The sequence below is a fragment of the Coturnix japonica genome, chromosome 4, assembly GCF_001577835.2.
Source record: "Coturnix japonica isolate 7356 chromosome 4, Coturnix japonica 2.1, whole genome shotgun sequence".
Lineage (NCBI taxonomy): Eukaryota > Metazoa > Chordata > Aves > Galliformes > Phasianidae > Coturnix > Coturnix japonica.
In genome coordinates this window covers 10,003,429-10,021,748 of record NC_029519.1, presented here as the reverse complement: position 1 = coordinate 10,021,748, position 18,320 = coordinate 10,003,429, and positions in this window count along the sequence as shown.

The window sequence follows — 18,320 nt, the reverse complement described above, 5'->3', positions numbered from 1 at the left end:
CTTTCCTAAATAGTGTCACATTGACCACTGTTCTAATTTAGCCAACTTATGATTAGTTTTATGTTCTGGGAGCGGCAGTAATGTAATGCTGCTGAAGCTGTTCTGCTCTATTTAGTTACTATGAGATTATTTCACTGGAAAATTTGAGGCATTTCATTTTAAAGAATATTCATCAGTTTCAGAAAAAAAATAATTTCCATGCAGCAAGGTTTCTTAGAAAGCAAGTCCAGGTGGTCCTCTATCTGACTGTTACATCTTGAGATAAGTATATGCTGACAGCTACCAAGATTAATAGTTCCATTTGCTGATCAGTATATTTGAAAAACCTCTATTATTAATGTAATTTTGTGAGAGTTTGAAATTCTTAAGGCTGTTAAGAGTTTCATATATAGAACTGACAATTGAATTCTTATTAGTAACTCATAAAGTGGCAAAAAAAAAAGTGGTGGTGAAAACTTAATGTAGTCTTCAGGCATGTACTCTTTGGATTTAGAAGAACCCCCTTTATTGGTTATTGCGTGATATTTTATCTAGTAGGATTTTGTCAGGAAATAGTCAAGATTTCTCAGTCAATAGTTTCATGTAGCCCTATTTGTATTCATTCCATTTGTTTCTCTAACTGGATGTGAGATGCACTAAGACTGTTTTGGAATCTGTAGCCTTTCCATTATTCTTGGTGAGTCATTTTACTCATTAAGCAGAAATATACTCCTTGCTATTAAATTTCAATGCAGTAAATGTGTTAGTTCCGGATGTTCTGATAGGTACCATACAAGTGTAATATCAGCAAAGTGTCTCATGTCTCCTTTTAATGTAATAATTCCCACCTCTGTTTCACATAGAATGGCTTAGATTGAAAAGAACCTTCAAGGTCCTCTCATTTCTATGCCCCTGCTGTAGGCAGGGCTGCCAATCACTGATTAGGCACCAGCTCAGGCTGCCCAGGGCCCCAACCAGCCTAACCTTGAGCACCCCTAGGGATAGGGCATCTGCACTTCTCTGGGGAGCAGTGCCAGTGCCTCGTTCACCTTCTGACTGAGAAATTTCCCCCAGCATCCTACATAACTCTCTGCTCTGTTAATTTAAAGCTGTTTCTCCTTGTCTTATCGCTATCAGACAAAGTTAGTCCCCCTCTTTGCTTATAAGCTATTTTTAAGCATTGAAGGCCACTGTAACTTCTCTCTGTTTATTGTTTTTAACTCAAGCTGTGGGGAAGTGTTCTGGAATTTGAAGTGTTTTGTTGTGCCTTTGTTATGGTTAGTACCAAAGTACTGTTCAGATCAGTATGAATAAAACAACCTTTTCTGTCACTTCAATAAAGATTTCAAGGAAACTCTGGAAGGAGGAAATCTGGAAGGTCATATTGTACAGAAAAGAAAATATGCCAAATCAATGACATTTCCTCAATTCTTTAGCTTTAAATTTGTACTAAATGCTTGATTACATGGTAGGTAGTGTAGGCTGGAAGTTTAAAATCTCATTAAAGTTTGCATTTCTGTGTCATTATCAGCTTTAAGTGACCTTATATACGAAAACAACAGGTAATAAAGATGGTTTGAATTTTGATCACTTCCTACATGAAGAGCTAATAAGGAATATTCTTGCACTTAGGGTAAGTTTTACATGCAAAGACAACACAGATAACAATATTCATGTGTTTCAGTTACAGTTTCCAGTGTAATGGGTAGAATGGGATAAACCAACAACAGGATACTGTTCTTAATGTCACTTAGATTTTGTAATCTATTTTTTTTTTTCTTGCACAATAAACTATACTAATGATGAGAGTAAAGATGACTTAAATGGTGCAGAGTAGGACTTGCTTGCTCTCTGACCTTCGTGTGGTATTTTGGGAGTGTATTGTCTGTGATAATCTATCAAAGGGCAGTTTTTCAGGACATTTGTTGTGACTCTCATCTTACAGCATGAGCAAAAATGTGCTTAAGATTTTAAACTCCCAAAGCTGGATTTATTGTTTTGAGTTTCTTCTGCAAGATCCCAAGATGATTTAACTTTTGCTCTGGTAAGAGAAAGTGTGTATTTAATGCGTACAAAGGAATCTTCTGTGACTTGCACATCCAGCTTCTTTTTATGTAATTAATAAGCTTCAGTAACTCACAATTTACATCGCACCAAGGGCAGTAGCAATGCTGTTGAAAGTACTCTGATTAACATCACTCAATGGGAAAAATGCTTCTAAAGATTATGAAACTTTGTTTCAAGTGGTCTTATTCCTAATGAAGTTATACATTTGTCACAATGGAATTTACTAGCTTTTCCTTATTCTATCAGTTTAGATACCACATTTTCAGCAAGCTGAAAACTGCTGCCCAAATAATAAAGAATACTAGAATTTATGATATGTAATTTCAAGCTTGGGTTCTGAGTTTGGGTTGATTGTGTGTGTGATGCAGCTTTCCAGTTCAGATTTGTGAAGGATAAATTGCTGGGTTGTGATTCATTTAATTCAGATATGCTCTCTAACATGGGTTCATGTAAGTATTGCATTAGAAGTGCCCGTTTCTCTCTACCTGCTGCAAGGCTCACCTAGATACCTAATTTTTAACTAGTTATCTATACAGAGATGTGTGGATGCAGGCAGAGACCTTTCTGTGGGTGAGTATGCAGGCTATAGAAACCTCTGTCATAGTGAAGTTATTTTTTAACCAAATATTTTTTCAGGTGGATTTGTGTAGTGCTATTAATGCATAGATGCTCAGGTAACAGTAAGGTCTTGCTTCAGATAACTCTGATGGATTTTATTCTTTTGCATTGGACTTCAAGAAATGTGGTTTTCAGATACAACTGTTTGAAAAAGGAAATTAAATATTAAACACCAAATTTCAGATTGAAAAATGTGCATACTAGTTGTGTGCATATTTGAACAACAGTCAGAACAAATTCCCTGAATCCTTGCATATAGATCTTGAGAATAGTCGCTGCCTGCATGAGTACTCAAGGTAACCATATCATCTGCATTTGCTAAAGGGCCCCCAAAGCAGCTGTGTGACTCTTTGAATGCTAAGTTGTTTTCTTTAATTGAAGGTTCTACACCTTGGTATTTCATTGGGAAACTTAAAGACTGTACAATGGCAGCAAAAGAAAAAAAATAAATCAAGAACCTGTTTCTTGAACTAGGAGAACACAGAGTAATTTAAAAGATAAACTGGGCACCAGTTTGTGTTTTGAGCAATGACTCTTTGGCTTATTTTAGGATATGGGTTTGGTTTTTGGGTAACGCTTAATCTTTATCGTGCTAGAGGAAATGGATTTAAGTGATTCTTGAGTTCAGTGTAACATCTTCAATTCCATGAACTTCCCCAGTTACTTCTGTTGTGTCAGGTTATGAAATGGAGCCTTTTCTAGTTTGAATTGTGTGGAGAGGAGAAGAAACCACCAAAAGAAAGAAAACCACAAACCTCAAACAAACAAATAGAGCAAGCCTCATTTTCAGAAGCCTTTTTCAGCCTCTGTAAAATGTAAAATTGCATGTATTTTGTAGGCAGTCTCTTGTGAGCTCTGTGGAATGGAGACAGTATTGCAACAGCTGGTTTTCAGACATTTTGATTAAATTTGGCAACATATAGATGAATAGGAAGTAAGGTTGTTTTGTTTTTTTTTTTCATTCATTGACAGGAGTGTTTCTCTGAAGCATCCTTGTAACTTTCTTGTTTTTCCACATCCACTTATAAAATACTGAACAGCATGTGGGGAATGTTGGTTGTGCAGTGCAATTGCTGTTTCTGCTAAGAATAGGAAATAGGATTTATTACCCACCTGATAGTTACCCATGCTACAAGAATCTGCCTCAGTGTATTTCCCAAGTGTAGTAATACTTCAAGGAAGCTGTGAAATAATATTTTGCTGTTAATACTGTTAACATATAATGAGTATATCATACTGAGATGAACATAGGTTCTGAATTGAGAAGATTGTGTAGTACTGAACTTTAAATGGGGAAATGAAATATATTTAAATTACACTGAAGAAGGCACTTATTAACAGCTGTTAGCATTAAACTTGGCATTTTATTAAAAACACATGACACATGCTCTATAAAAGAAGTGCTGTAACTTCCTAAATGCATTTCTATATACATTTCTCTTTATGCTGTTCTCCTTCACAGAGAATTGTTTAAGTATCTGCATATTCTTCACGGTGTCAGAATGACGAACAAGCCTGTCCAAATGACTGTTCTACCTGATGCAGCCATAGCTAAGTTTTGAAATACTTGACATTTGTGATTCCGTGGGGAATGTCTTGCTAAGGTTGAATATAATTTACAGTGTACTCTCCAAATCCCTCTGCAACTCATTTTATACTTTGAGGAATCTTGAGTAAATTTAGTGTAGGTTGATTGCGTCTGTTTGGCAGAAGAGCTGGCTCAGTGCTTATGGCTGCAGTTGGGGCCGGTGAGAGGCATGACTGTTCTGCGTGCTCCTTGTTTAGTAACTCCGGGCAAAGTGAGTGGCATTTCAGATGTGTCATTCAGCTCAGAGAAGTGACATAGACTGTGGGATGCAACTTATACTGTGCCTTGCTATAATTGAAAAAGATGCTTTTTAAGACAACTGTTGAAGAATATGTATGTATATTTGTGGAGGATGAGAATGAAAATGTTTAGAAAAGGGAAAACAAATAGCCACTGGATGGCCATTTATTAGAAGTAATTTTAAGTTGTAGCAGTTCTACTAAATTTTTAACCAGTTTGTCCTGATCTTGGTGATCTAAAATAACCCGGGAGAGAATAAAAGAATGTATTTTTGAAATACACTAATTTGAAACCATAAGATAAAATAATTTACTTAAACCTACATTTGTCTTCAACAATGGGTTGGTTTCTACTGTAAGAATTTGCTTTAAACCTACCTGACCTCAGTGCCAAACAGGTCCATTAAGGAATGTGGAGATCCCAAATTCTTAGGCATTAGAAATAAGGGGATCTTAGGGCATCCATGGAGAATGAAATTAAAAGCGCTCCAGTTGGATTAATTCTGAATTAAAATTGGAGCAGTCCCATTGAAGATGAGTGAAGTTTCCAAGAATGTGGGTGGTGATGAAAACTGTACATGAGGCTGCTTACTGGTTTCTGATGAGCTGTGGAAGTCATTGTTTCACCTAAGATGGATGACATTTTTCTTTTACAAGTCATAGATGATCTCTTATCACCTCAGTTAGTTCTGCTGAATATAGCTTAACCTCTAGTTTTCATACAATGTCCAGCGTTATCTATAGATGTGCACTGGGTGCAGGTGTTCAAATGACTTTGTCTTGATTTCATCAGCAATGAATCAGGTTAAATACAGAGAAAATAAAAAACAATATTTTATTGCCATATCTACTTACTATGATTTATACATAATGATAATATTTGGTCGTAGAGCTTAGGAAATATACTTAGGTGAAAAATAAGTGTTGAAACCTATTTCATGGATACAAACCAAAACATTGCCTGTTACTGAGTGCACTGGAATTAAAGGTAATAAAGTAAATACTTCATACTGCATGGCTCTAATGTTAGTAGCTCCATGAAAATGCAGATTAAATCTGTTACTAGCATCTCAGCTTCAGGCAGGGGACATAGAATAATGTACATTACTGTTTTAATACAGTGTATGGAAAATAGCATCCTTTGGAGATCAACTTGGTGTTTGCTTGGCTGGCTGGCAGCAGGAACTATTGGGATGTGGCCTATCAAGTTCAGCTGGAGATAGTTGGAGAAAGTAGATGCTCTTATGCAACAAAAAAAAGTTCTGCATGTGACCTAATCAAGTTTGATTAGGTAATTTGATTAATCATTAGCAGTACTGTTTTTTTTTGTTTTTTTTAACAAAAAACCGTAGCACTGAAATGCTTTCCTTGTAAATACAATGTAGCTGTAAAAAGTAGTCTTTCTATTCTCCTGGAAACTTATGTGACATATAGATATACTGTATCTGATTTTTATAATAATGAAAGTAAAGCAGGTTAAACAAAATCCCTCAAACGGAATGAACCAAGAGAAATGTTATTGCACAGACTGTTTGAAGATGACAATCACTGTTATCCATTGTAAGTTTTATAGATAGAACATATCATGGTGCGTTCTCTTGCAATGACAAAAAATATGCATGTTTAATGCATTCTTTAGGAGGAGCACTTCTGTAACATCATGGTTTAGGAGGAGAGACTCATCTGTTTCCATGAATTATGGAACTTGAAGTTGTTTCTCTTAATCTGTCTGCAAATAGAACTGCCAGTTTATTGAGGCCAGAGTGTAGTTTCTGCTCACTGCTGATAAGAGGTGGCTGGCAGCACATGCAATCTGATCAGGTGAGGACAGACTGAATGTCAAGGCTGTATTGCAAGGCATGCTAGCAAGTCGCTGAAAATAATGACTTGCAGAATTTCACTTGGTCTTGTTTCCACTGTGATTCGTTGTCTGCCATCTGCTCTAAGACATCAAGACTATAAGATAAAACATGAAATTATCTACATACCTAATTTACATAATGAAGTTGTAGATGAATTTTTGCTGCCATTCAGTCTGGGTCCAAACAAGTTTAACTTGTTACAGGCCAGTTCATACAACAGTAGCTTGTGAATTAAATAAAAACTAAGAGAGTGAAGAGTAAATAATTTGTCCCTCTCTGCCTTCTGCAGCTTATAACACATTACATTTAGCTTTCTTGGTTTGTTCAGATTATCTACTTTGTGAGAAATTGATTTCTAACACTTTTGGAAAGGTCTGCTACATGGAAAACACGCACTGTCAGAGTATGAGAATGAATTAATCTACAGGGGTTTTCCAGACAGACTAGTTGAGAGCAGAGATGCTGCCAGAAAGCCCATTCAGTATTGCTGCAAGGAAAGGCTCTGGAGCAAACTACAGTATGCCCATCAGACTACTCAGGGCTGGAGCTGTCAGAGGCATGTCCTAGCAGAGGAGAGAATAGCTAATGCCAGTGAGGAAACATTTTTCTGTTTGGAGACAGGTTGGAATAGTGATTTCAGGGTATGTTTTTCTCTGGCTTGCTTGTTTGATTAAAAGAAAAATATTCTAGAGATCTCTATTCCTCAGTGGGTATCCAGAAAAAAAAAGTGAGTAATACAGTTTTTTAATTTTTTTTTTTTTTAATATATTTCTCAAGCTATTTTAAATCCATGGTTCCCCCTGTGGATCCAGACAACAACAAAACAACAAAAGTTTTAACCCTGAGATTACCTTGCTTGTGTCCCTATGTCAATAAGCCGTGTAGAATGTTGTACACGTTTTTTTCCTGAGGCTTGTGCACGCTATAACTTCTCACATGCCTAGCATGATATAAAGCTTGAAATGCATAAAGTAAACTCAGTTGCTTTGAAGAGAAAATGTTTGAACAGCATAATTTTACTTGTCTATATGTTTTCAAAATGAATTTTGGTTGGTCAGCAATACTGTGGTAAGCTGTGCACCACAAGGTGGCACTGATGGCATGTGATGATTGTTCCATCTCAGACTACATTTTAAACATCCTTCTGGAAAGCTGATCATATGCCAAAGGCCTGAACTAAGTAACTCCCTTTGACCTCCCTGGGAATTATCTGTATTGTACAGAAACTGAGTGTTCATGCATGATCATGTAGTGCATGAAGCAGCAATGTGACAGATGTCAGCATATTCTTAGCTGGCTGCTTGACTTCAGAAGCATGCATAGATGGCAGAGTACCTGGAAAGGGTGAGAGATTTGGACTTTGTTCTCAATAGATTCCCTCTGTGTCTGTAGTGATGTTTTTATTAAACTGATTATGATAGCCTGATAACCCTTGATTCTTCTTTTTTAAAAATTAATTGTTCAAACAAAATGGAAAAAATATATTGACTTCTCTGTGCAAGTCTGACCAGTTGACCACATATCATCAGTTACATAGAGCACAAGCTGTCTTTCTTTCCCTTCTTTTTTATCCTTTCTTGGTTGATTTTTCCCCAATGGGTCCCTATGGGCAAATGAAAGACAGTGGTTTGTTCTTTCTTAGTGATCTGATCTGACTTGTATTTCTAGTATGCTTTTTCCTTAGCTTAAGATCATAAAATCTCTCATGGCAATGCCAAGACTGCCTCTTCTTCCTTGATGCTGTTTCTACTCTTGCCTTTAAAAGTGTTTCTTAAGGAGCTGCCGGTGCCCTAGGAGAGCCCACTTCTATTTTTCTTGTTTTCTGAGAAGTGCATTCCTGAAGGACAATTCTTTTCTTGTGTTTTCTGTCAGTTTTTCAGTATGTAACATACTGCTATTTCATGGTCACTAACAAAAGTTACTTTCTACATTGGCATCTTCAACCTACACTTGTCACTCAGTGTGACATCAAGAGTAGCTCTTCTTCATCATAATCTCTGTCAAAAAACTAGACACCCGGGGATTCAGGAATCTGCTGGTTACTCAGTGTCCTGCTGTACTGCTCTTCCAACAGTTGCCTTTGTACTTAAAATTCCTTGTGGTTTCCAGGTTAGAAAAAAACCTTATCCAGCAGATATTTTTTTCTGGTTTAGGGCTCAATATAAACACTAACCATTGATTGCATTTGTGAACTTCTCCTATTTTATACTTCTCTAGAGAGTGATCTTCAACAGATAAACATAATTCCCTATAAACTGAATATCAGAATAAACATATATACCTTTTGGATGTAATTTTTTTTCTTGCTTGTCTTTCTGAGCAAGCTGTTTTCTTTAATTTCTTATGGGAAATGAAATGATAAAATAGAGAAGTGTTCCAGAGTCCTCAGCACCAGAGGCCTGTAAGAAAGAATAGGTAAACCTCTGACAGAATTTTCAGAGCTTTATGGCATATGGATCATAGGAGTCTACTAGATGATACCTCAGTATTTGTCCTGGAATTTTGATTCTGATTCCAGTACTCTGACTCATGGTTGCTGCTAAGGTGGAAGAAATTTAAAGTGGTAAGTATGATTTCATACATTATTTTAATGGTCTGAGATGATTAAGTGCTTTGTGATGTCTACTGCATAATTCCAATTACCTGGTAGTTAATACATGACTGATCATTAATACTCTCCTGCATAGGGAAGAAGGATATATTTTTCCATCCTGTCCCTCAAAAACAAGGATAAAGAGCCTTTCAGAGTTGGAATTATGTAAATACAGTGTCATATTCCTCTGTGAATGGATAGATGAGCAGAGTTTGACTTAGACAAGTAACATGGCATATTGGACCTCACTTGTCACTTGGTATCATGCCGAAATGATAAAGATAACCAGTGACTTATTTGGCTGGATTCAAAAGCTCTTGGCATCCTATATTCTACTGCTTTTTCTGGAAGTCTTATTTATAAAAAGCATGCTTCCAAAAGTTGCTGCTACTCTGCTAATGTTCTGGAAGAAGGATAAAAATCTGATTGACTTTCATGATCAGGTTTTCCCATGCAAAATATGTTCTGGTTCTGCTAACTTAATGAAAACAGAACCTACTGCATGAGCTCTTCTTTGCTTGTTATGAGATGCATCTTGAGCATGTTTTCTTTGAAAAAGGATGCAAATGGAAAAAATTAGAGTTCATCCTGATGGATTATGAGAGTCCATCTTCTTACTTCATTACATCTCAGCATGCTTCCATGTGATAACCCTGTGGAAGTAGGAAGGTGGAATCCCACAAATAGATATGGGAACATGTCCTATAATTAGGGAAATAACCAATCCCAACTATGTAATCAGGTGATCAATTGGCAGTATTTGAAGCACAAAATTAAGCAATGAACTGCTTATTCTGTGTGCTTAAGCGCATAGCATTGAAGTCTCAGAAATTTCTTATTAGCTTCTGTTAAAGTAGGTCAATGGATATGGAATAGAAATATGCCAGTGAATATTAGGTTAGTCTGAAAGTAATGTTAAGGAGGAGTTGGGTATGGCTGTCTGATACATACGTGGTTGTATGTTACCTTACATATGCTGATTATGAGATCAATCATATTGTTATATTAATATAAGAATTGCAGAAGGAATCTCTGAAGACTTAATATTTTTAAGGGCAGTGAAAGAATGAGGGAAATTTTTTTTTTCTTTATTTTTGAAGTATCTGATTTTGTGCTGTTACTTACCATACATCAAGAGTAATGCATGTTTTATGGAAAAATTGTGCATGTAACTGTGAAGAACTTTATGCATTGCTGAAAAGAGTTAAAATTAATCACTGCTCTGTTGTATAAGATACTGATGTAATGTATTTCAGGTAGTAAAGCAGCCTGAGGGGAAAGAGATGACATTCAGCACGTATAGCTGTTGTTGGAGGATTTTCCCCAATTAGTCAAAGCATTATAGCCTTATCACAAGAGGAACATACAAGCATGGCTTTCTGGCTGAGCTATGGAAAAGGAAGTGCTAAAACATAATGGAGTTATTTATTGCTATGTGATACACTACAACAATCTTCTAGTTGCATGTGAGAAAGACATGGTCTTGTTTGAATGTAGCGGCCTCAGAGTGATCTCTGGTCATTTTTACACCGGTGTTATTCAGAAGCTTGAGAGTACATACAGGATTTGGATTTAGGTCTTTGTTGTGAACTTAAAAGTGTTTAGAAAATACTTTTTGATAATGCACAGAGGATGCTTCTAAGCTGTGAAAAGAGCTCCCAAAACCTTACAGATAGTACATATTGTAATGTTTCTTTCATGTGTTGTTGGAGAGAAATAGACCACAGGAGAGTAACGAAATGTTGCTGAGGTTCTTTTGAATGTCATAATTAATGAAGAAAAGACTAGATATTCATGCTGTAGAAATACTGTATTTGGATATCCTCCAAGCAACAGCCTCAAAGGTGGCTAATCATTTTATTCTGTTTTCTTTACTGACAAGTTTTTCCACACTTACAGGCAGAATGTATAAGACCTGTGTGATAAGAATTAATCTGAACTCTAAAGATTTAAAGCTTAATTATAATTCTATTCTAAGGCAATGGACTGTGTGAACTGCTGTTACTAAACTGCTCTGTGTAAACACTGCATACTGATAGAATTTGCTTGTCAACCCCGGTGGCATTTCTGTACATTAAGCTTGTTGTTCTGCCAGCCTGGTGCATCATGGGAAAAGATAAGTGTCTCGAGGGAATGAGATCTGCATTTTTAACAAGGAAGTCAACCTCAAAGGTGCTACAAAAAGACTCTAACGGAGATTACTTTGCTGAAGAGACAGTTGGTTTATTGCTTGTAAATTTTTGCATGCTTAAGAGATGACATTTATGTTGCTAATACTGACAACATACACATTTTTTTCATTGCTGGTGTAGCAGTCAATCAGGAAAAGATCTCGATGGTGTTATAGCTTAGGAAACAGTCACTAAATCCGAAGATTCTCAGAAAAGTTACATGTGTGCCAATATTTGTTTTCCTTTGTGTCACTCAAACTTAAGATTACTGAAATGTACTTTCAAACAGGGAGAATAAGTCTGCTCATGGCAGGTATTCTAGTACAAAGGGTACAATAGCAATAAGACCAGAACAGTCAAACTAGAGGAAATATAAGATGTGGGGAACGTTGTTTTTCCATTCAGAGATTACAACACTGGATTATTATCTTCAGGCAAGTCAAGATCAGGTTGTAATAAAAGAAAAGTAGTTGCAAGCTAAATGTTGGGAATAACAAACATATGGATGATATTAAGTTACTTTCTTAAAAAAAGAGAAACCTAATGTATCAACTGCTTAATTTAGTGACCAAAATTCTTTTAAACTTCACTGGGGATGGGGCGAGTTGGTATTTTTGGATATGTGCAGAAGTAACCTGTTTTTTTCGATGCAGTAGATGAAGAATGTAGTAGTAATGTATAAAGATAACTCTTAATTTTACTTACAGTAGGAGGAACAAATATGCTCTAAGCATATGCTAATGAAGTTATGCTCAATATGCTCAAGCCACTCTCAAGTTGCACAACAGAACTTTCTGAGGACAGAAAATAACTTTCTTGCTAGTGGTAGAAATGTTCAGTATGAAGTAGTACAGAATTACAGTAGATAATTATACATTCACATAAATACAGGAAGCTGTTGCTCTTATTATTTTGCTATTGTCTTTTGACACCACTTGCCTCACAGATGAATAATTTGTTGCTCTGAGTTTTGTTTTCTTTTCTTGTTTCTCCAAACTACTACTTAATTTTTCTGCTAAAGTAGTTTAGGGATTGAGCTGTAGTTCTTTGACGAGTGTAGCTATTTGAACATCTGCATGCAGTTCTCAAGCCAATAGAACTTAATCACCTTACAGGGGATTGCATGTATACAGGACTGCACAATAGAAAAATAATGCTGAACTTGTTTGTAGGGATTAGAACTATTTCACAGTATGTCTGCAGTTAAATGTCAAAATCCACTTTGCTCACACTTACATCCAACTAATACTCTGTTCAGACATCCTGAAGAAATTATTACAGGTCAGATCCTGATTTTATCACTAATTCCATCCATTTCAGATTGAGGCCTGAAATACATACTGAACTGCACAATTCATTTATTCAGATCAAGACTTCTGAGGTGATCTGCAGTGGTTTTGAGCAATTGTTCTTCACGTTTTAATGCCTTTGTTTAGAAGACATGCTTTAGTATTCAGGAGATCTGATCTTAGTAATGCTGATCAAAACATGATCTGAAACAGTACTGAAAAGTAAATTGTAGAGAATCCTTTAAGGAAAGGTTTTGAAGAAACAGATGTTGTGCAAAAGTACTTTTTAATACGTTGATTTTTATTTATTGTATTTCTTAGTAAAAGATAAGCTTATGTGGTGCAATTTCATTGTTCTACTTTCCAAAGAGTAGCTTTTTATGGTCATTTCATATACTTAATTTGTTTTCTAGAAGAATCCAAATCCTTTTTACATTGAGTCAGAGTTCACTGTAACTAGTATTTTATGACAATAAATGTAAGCTTTCACAACTCTGTTCACTTTGTATGAGCTCAAGCCACAAACTGACCTGGCTCTGATTGATTTCTTGTTACAACAAATGAAAAATCAGAATACCAGTAAATATGGAGGATGCTTAGCTTTCCATGTTAGAAAACAAGGCTTTTCCAGATGAGTTCTATATTAGTTAAAAGATAACTAGAAATCTTTTAAGCCTCTTCAACTTTACCTAAAGTGTATCTTCAATGATGTATTTTTGTGTAAAACATTAATGCCTAAAAAGAAGCAGCAAAGGTATTCTGTCTCTGCTACTGTTTATAGTGCAAATGTTTTATTTAACTGCAAATGTTTGTTGCTATGTTTTGTACCTTAAATGTAGCAGATATAGTTTTGTCTGATTTTTCTTTAGATACAAGTCGATGGGAACACTGTAATTGATTTTGCTGTTGGAACAATACTGGGACAGCTATAAATATTATTGACATTTTGAAAATGGAAGTACTGTTATTGCAGTGCTAACAATAGGCTATCCAAGATTAAACAGGACAAGACTTTGTGTACAAAAACTTATAGTTCAAAATTTCTGTGTAGAATGCCTGATACAGCATGCTTTTAATGTAGTCCTGCATGTATGTTAATGGCATTACAGAAGTCTCTTAATGCTTCAATAAATATGCCAAATGTCTGTAGCAATCTGCTGTATGTTATTCTCAGACTGCTTCTTCGTAAGTAGTTATCAATCTTCAGTACTTGCTATACTGTGTTCAGCCTTTCCTCCTCTCTGATCAGGATCCATCTGTTTAGCTGTATTTGGCAGTGGTTTCTTTTTTGACATATAGGCATAAAAACTGTTAATCTCCCAGTTGTTCCTGATCACTACAGTGTTGTATTGGTCAGCATGATGGTTTAAAAGTGCAAAGAGGTAATGTACTTCCAAAAAAGTGTTTTGTTTCTTGGTTTTCTATATATAGTCAGGATGGGATGATGTTTTGTGATAAAATGATCAATCTCACTATTTTCTGAGTGAGTGGAATGAAAATGTATTAAAAGGTAATGGGTAGCTGGCTTCCTCAGACATAGAAAAAAAACTAAGGTACTCAGTGAGTGCTTTGCCTCAGTCTTCATGGGTGGTCAGGCTTCCCATGTCTGCCAGGACCATGAGCCTTGAGGAGAGGGTGTGGGGAGAATTTTCTGCCCCACTGTAACTGTAGAACAAATCAGAGTCCTCCTCATAAAATTTAATGTGTATAAGACAGTGGGGACAGGTGATATCCAACATAGGGTTCTGAGAGATATGGCTGATATGGGGAGTGGCTTGGCAACCACCATATTGGAAAAATCATGGCAGTCTGGTGAAGACGGTGGTGACTGGAGAAAGGGAAGCATTACTTCTATTTTTAAGACAGGGAGGAAGGATGACCTGAGGAACTACAGACTGGTGAGCCTCGCCTCTGTGACTGGGAAGAGGAGCAGATCCTCTGAGAAACATGTTAAGGCACATACGAGACAAAGAGGTGATTTGACACTGCCAGCGTGGCTTTACCAAAGGCAGATTTTGCCTGACCAAACTGGTGGCCTTCTATGACAGAGTGATGGCTTTGGTGGACAGGGGAAGGGTGATGGATGTCAACTCTATGGACTTCTGCAAAGCCTTTGACACAATTCCTCACCACATCTTTCTCTCTAATTTGGAGAGGTATGGATTTGATGGATGAACTGATGGATTAGGAATTGTTTGGCTGGATGCAGCCAAAGGGCTGTGATTAATGGTTCTGTGTCAGGGTGGAGAGGCTGGTCGTAAGCGGTGTCCTTCAGGGTCAGTCTTGGGACTAGTGCTCTTCAACACCTTCAACAGTGTTAGACAGTGGCTTTGAGTGTACCTTCAGCAAGTTTGCAGATGACACCAAGCTGAGCAGTGTGGTCAATACATTGGAAGGAAAGGAAGCCATCTTGAGGAATGTGGAAATCTTGGAGTTGGTCCAGAGGAGGGTCACTAAGATGATCTGGAACACCTCTCCGGTGAGGAAAGGTTTAGGGAACTGGGCTTGTTTAGCTTGGAGAAGAAAAGGCTCTGGGGAGGCCTCATTATGGCCTTATAGTACTTGAATATAAACAGGAGGGGGAAGAGCTGTTTATGAGGGTGGAGAGTGGCAGGTCAAGGGGGAATGGTCTTAAACTGAGATGGAGAGGTTTAGGTTAGATATTAGGAGGAAGTTATTCACACAGGCTGTGGTGACACACTGGAACAGGTTGCCCAAGGAGGTTGTGGATGTCCCATCCCTGGAGGCATCCAAGCCCAGGCTAGATGTGGCTCTGGGCAGCCTGGTCTGGTGGTTGGTGACCCTGGGAATTGAAACAAAATGATCATTGGCCTCGGTTGAAAAGGACCACATTCTATAAAAAGTGGTTTTGATTTTATTTTGTCTTGAATTCCAATAGTATTAAATTGTATCTCTGAAAATGTGGGAAATGTTAATTGGTAACCCTACGGAATTCATTTAAGTGTGTTTTTGTATAGAATGTACTGATGAAACATCAGTTTAAATTCAAACAATGTTAAAATGTAATAGGTGGATTAACAGTATAGTTCTTCTGGAACAGTCTGTATTGTGATCTACCACATGTGACATCAACATAATTATGTCCCTGATGAGATAAGCTTATAATAGCAGAAGTCAGCATCATCCACAAAAAAACAAATGGTACGTGATATCCAGTGTTTGACATTTGAAGGTTGAGTCATGGTTCATATATGCTAAAGCAATTGAGTAGTGATAATGGAATGGTAAGATCACAGGTGTCTGACAGTTGTATGGATTTCACTGTAAATGCCAGAGTACTTTGATGGAATCTAGGAACAACCATGCAAAACAGTACACTTGACATCTGGCCTGCTGGGATAGTGGTTTGCAGGTGAAGCTGCTGCTGTGGAAAAAAGGACAGTAGGAATTGCTATTCTTGAAGTCCATATGAACAACTAAAACTTTGAAAGCCATTGGATAATTACGTGGTACACTCGAACATGTAAAACATTCTTAAATGCAGATTCTAGAACATAGGATTTAGCCATTGAGACTAGCATTAAATCAACTTAAACACTCACTTTATTCTTTGAATGGACACTGATCTGGATATCCTTAGCATCTAACGATCCTAATTATCATAGCTAAGCAAATACAAGTTAAGTTAAATACCTGCAGAGCTATATCTATAGTGATTGGCACGCTATGCCTGAACTGAATAACCTGATATACTGGTACTGGCATAACACTGTGTAATTGGTCCCCTATCTTACTCTCCCTTCTCAGAGTGCTAAACTTCACATTTTAGAGAATGTAGCTTGTGATATTTCTATGATTCATAGCTAAATTGCTTGGATACAGAATCTGCTTCTGCTGATGTTGAAATTTTCTACCCAGTACTAAACTGTATGCTTTGTGGTCTAGAAAGAGATGCATAGGATTTGTGTCAGAATTGAACTCTATTTGTTTTTAATCAGTGCCAAGCTCTTGCTAAGCATGTTCTGACAATGCATTCATGAGCCTAGGCCCAGATTCCTGTTCATTTTTGAACTACTTGCTCAGTTTGCCAGTAGTCCTTAAAGTATGCCATTGCCATCATCATTTTGGCCAACGTATCAGAAGGTGGAAATATGAATATTTATAAGAGTGAGATATAAGTTGTCGTAAACTGACTAAAGTAAGTTTATACATTTCTTGCCAAGAAGGCATAATTTTGTTTTCCAGGTTCAGAAAAACCTCCTTACTCCTTTCAGTTTCCAAGTTGTAACTTGCTACATTCAGAACTTTAAATGTTAGTGAGAAGGTAACGCCTTTTAAATAGATGTTCTTGATATCTAGTGGAAATAATGATGACATTTTTGCCATGACCTACATTATGTATGGTATCAGGGCAATGATCTTTGTGTCTCAGGAGTCTGTGAATCCAGTAAGCTGTAGTAGCAGGAGTAGAATGAGGCAGTCAATAAGAAGCTTTAATATTAATGCTGACTTTAGTGCTCTAGTGAGGGAAACGCAGGTCTGTGGGTACTAACAAGAAGCAATTTAATTGTATGCTAATGAGAAAGTATCTGTAGGCATACTGAAAAAGAAGAAACAAAAACAGCAACAGTAAAAAAGGAATCATAAAATAAGAAGCAACAACAACAAAAATCTCATTATATTGAGAATACAAACAGACATGAGTAGCTATTTTGTCACAAGTCAAACTGAGCAGGTTGAATTCTGCTTCAGCAGAAACTGCTTAGAGTTATATTAGTAGTGTAGGGAGACAAAGTTATATTAGTAGTGTAGGGAGACAAACTTAAATGCAGAAACATGCAGTAGTTTCCAAGTGAGATGCTCTATCCAGAAATAAACTCCTCCACTCTGGAATGTTTTCTCTCAATAACAGGTGCATACAATGGAAGCAGGTGTTTTAGTGATGGTGGTATATGACGTGACCAGAAGCCTCTTCAAAGATCTGCTTCTAACAGTGCTATGTCTGGAGGGGGATGCAACTGCTAGTTTTCATACCCTGAACTGAATGTGAAATTTGGTAATATTCCTGTGCTCAAACCGAAGAAGAGGTTTATGAAGTCAGTGTTTCAAGGTCAATTGCAAACCTGCATTTACTCATTAAATGATACCTGTTTTCTAGAGCAAAAGGTCAGATATGTAAGGCTGCTGCTCCCATATATCTTTTGCTTTTACTGCCTTTACTACCAGGCTCCTGTTATGACAGTATTTCTTGCACTTTCTCTTCAAGCATGAGATACTTTTAGGAAGAATAGAATTCTGTGTAGCTCTATTTCTTCCTAACTGCAATTCTTGCAATACCTCTTTTTGCATTTTGGACACTGTCAAAATCTCGAGATGGATCTGAGATCTGTCAGTTCTGACCACTGTGTGTGTACTTAACTGTCAGAAAATTTAAAGCTAATTTTTGGGAATTTCATTTCCTAATCTTATAGAGGAAATCTGTTACACAGTTGTTTTTTTCCAGCCTGACAGACAAATGCTGATGGCAGATGAGTAGTTCTGCATCAGAAAGTATTAAGACAGTTTCTTAAAACTTAAAAACCACAACGGTTTTGTATGTATTTCAGTGTGACTTGTTAATGGTGAATTTTTCTAAAATGACAAAATTACAGATGCCGTGTATAGTGGTACACATAGACTTGTTTAGATGCTAGGATTTCAGAAACACTTAGTGGTAAGATGATGAATGCACTAAAGATGATGCTAGACAATCTCAAGGGCTTTTGGAAACGTGTAAAGGCATGCTTTTGTGTGAACTGAGTGCTTAGGTAAAGAGTGCCTCAAACTCTCTCTGGAGTCACCAAGGAATTCTTTTCTTTGTATTGAGAGTTTTCACTGACGATGCTTGGTAAAGTCATTACTGTTTGTGCTGGCTGTGTAAGTCACTCTTAGCATAAAGGAAAAGTTATCCTGA